General features: G+C 31.0%; 1 protein-coding gene across 1 annotated transcript in view; it reads right to left on the reverse strand.

Moving 5' to 3' along the window:
- Nucleotides 1-2,158: 2,158 nt before the first annotated feature.
- Nucleotides 2,159-2,945, reverse strand: part of LOC144960597 (uncharacterized) — a 30,392-nt gene continuing 29,605 nt past the window's right edge. Inside the window, exon 9 of the mRNA XM_078893823.1 lies at nt 2,159-2,945. This exon is cut by the window's right edge and continues 1,901 nt beyond it. The gene's annotated coding sequence lies outside the window, so the exon portion shown is untranslated.

The raw sequence follows: 2,945 nt of genomic DNA on the forward strand, positions 1-2,945 counted from the left end.
GAATTCAAGGATTGGAATATCCCAGCATTGCTGTGTGTCTGTGTTTTTTCTGATTGTGTTGTTGACTTCTTGGAGGTAGTGCTTGCTTATAATACCTATTTCTGATTTGGTTGGGTTTATTAATCTGCATGATGGGTTGTTGTTGAAGTCTGTTTTGTGGTATTTTAGTGTTATGGAAGCCTCGTTTGGTGCGATACACTCTATCCTCTCTTCCAAGTCGAGTTTGGTTGCAATCTGTTTTGCTTCGAAGTCGATTTTGATTAGGCGGGGGCTTTTTTGTAGTTTTGAGTGATGCTGATTCGGATGAGTTTGTTGTAGGTGTTGGGGTCGAGCTCGTATATATCATTTGTCTTGTCTGCTGGTATGAACAGATTGTTATATTTCTTAATTTCTTTCACGTCTTTGGCGAGGGTGCTTTGGAATTTAGAGTTGTTTTTTTTTAAGTTAATGGTAGGAATTAGGTCGAATAAGTCGTATTCGAAAGCATTCAGGTCTCTGTGGGAAAGTGGGTAGTTTGCTGTGTTAAATCCGAATATATATATATATATATATATATATATATATATATATATATATAGTGCTCAACTGTTTGATAAAAGCAGCTATTTATAAACATTTCAAGTGTAATTATTATTGTTTAACGTCTACAGTACTGTTTCATGTCACTTGGACAATCTACGGGAAGTCTTCCTGTATATATATATATATATATATATATATATATATATATATAATATATATATATAGATATATATATATATATATATATATATATATATATATATATAGTTTTTTAAAGGACGACTCAAAATACCAGGATGCATAGATTTACTAAAACGTGCAAACCCTCAAAGACAATATGTCATTATTGTTATTTGCTGGTTTAGACAATTATCTTGATATGAAATAAAGCATACAAGATCTTTATCAATTTAGGGAGAGAATATTTAATATAATCACGCGTACATCTTGGAAAGAAATACAATGACAATGAAAGGGAAACTGCAAAAATGATTGTCAATAATGGCTATGGGTGTAGAATGGTGATTTCTTTCATGGGTGATTCGTGTTACTTTCAATGATAACGGTTGTGGTTGAATTGGTTGTCGTGGTGATGGTGGTGGTGATTGTGGTGAAACGGTAATTGTAATGGTATTGGTGGTGTTAAATTATATTCTGTTCACGACATTATTAGTAACTTATGTTATTGTAACAAGAATTTTGAAAGAAAATGTCGATAGGAAAAGATTAATAATTGACTATTTCATTCCCATGTGATAAACAATATTTACTGTTTCAGAAGGACAATGCAAAAATAGTCTAATAACCAATTGTGTAAAATAAATCATAAAAGAATTAAAACTGATTTCAGACACATTTAATTGCATAGAGTTTATAAGAACACTTCAGTCATGACCACAATATACCCATGATTGACACAATTTTAAACACGTAATTTGTTATGATTCTGACATCAAAAGCAGGATTGATTTTTCAACAAAATAAAAAGACATTAAATCACATAATGAAAGTATTCATAAATGAACATAAAATTGGTCTATGTTATGCCAGTGAAAACCAGACAATATATTTATATTATTAATTCATCCGTTTATAACATGTTAGCTTGGATATTTCTTTCAAAATACATAGAACATTGGCAGATTGATATATTCAATATAAAGTCTTAGACACGGGGTGATCTAACCCCATGCATCTATATTGTGTAAATAATGATGAACCAAAATCATTGTCTATTACTAATTCTGACAGAGATGTGGTCCTTGTCTTTTATCAACGACTTGGTAATACTGGATATTCAAACACTTTTTCTAATAATATATCTGACTTATTTAGTCATTCTATTTCATCAAAGATTAAGTATCACTGTGCATATCAAACACTTTATATACTATTATTTTGACACAGATTGGTTCTTGTCTTTCATCAACGATTTGGTAATGTTAAACATATCGTAAAACATCAAGTTCTTTGTTTGTTTTTGTTATGTGGTTTTTATGGCACTTGCAACACATATATGTCATGAAAATGTCAGTAAGAAAATTAGATATTAACAAGCTTCTAGATGTATATATATATATATATATATATATATATATATATATATATATATATATATATATATATATTTATATATATAAAGGCAAGACAAAAGGATTGGTTTAAAAAGGAATCAGATGTAGATTCCAAGGGCACACCATCGGTGTACTCAGTTTGAGATCACCTTAAAGTCTAACCCAGACACCAGCACAAGATGCTACAAAATGAATTCACTCAAGTGTTTACATTTCATAAATTAAGAGTTATTTTTAAAATGCAGTATATAACAGGGAAATGAGTTACAAGGTAAAAAATACCATCTCCTAAAACCACTACATCACATTCCATTGCTTTCCTGCGAGCCAAAGACTCCGGTTAGGGTCAGGACAAAATCAAGTAATCTAATTCCAAGACAAACATAAAAAGCAATTGGAAAACAGCTAGAGGGGGATTGAAGATACGGAAAGTACCTTTCTGTCCACTATGGGAGGTCGAACCGTATCAAGTTGTATCGTTTATTAAGAGCTCATCGGTTGACATCGAATTCTATTTGTTCTATAAATTATAAACTTTAGGTTTAACTATGACGGTTAGAAGAAAAGTCAATTCATCACAAATGTTGTTTCGTGTTTGATCCATAACTTTTCGAATTTGCAACGCACTCACGGTACTCAAATCATTTACATCAAATTATCAATTCAGAGTTTTGCATTTATTTTTCGCGTTATAATGAATGTGACGACCAAAGCTTGTTTTATCGTATACAATCTAAATATTCTTTAAAGAAAATATGTTGGTGGGGTCAACATTGGTCTGTATGATAACATTTATTCAGGTGTGATAACCGGATGAAATTTTTGGCCCGTTTTATCATTGGTGAAATG

This window comes from Berghia stephanieae, chromosome 15 (genome assembly GCF_034508935.2).
Source record: "Berghia stephanieae isolate SIO BIC M18660-M18661 chromosome 15, UCSD_Bste_1.3, whole genome shotgun sequence".
NCBI lineage: Eukaryota > Metazoa > Mollusca > Gastropoda > Nudibranchia > Aeolidiidae > Berghia > Berghia stephanieae.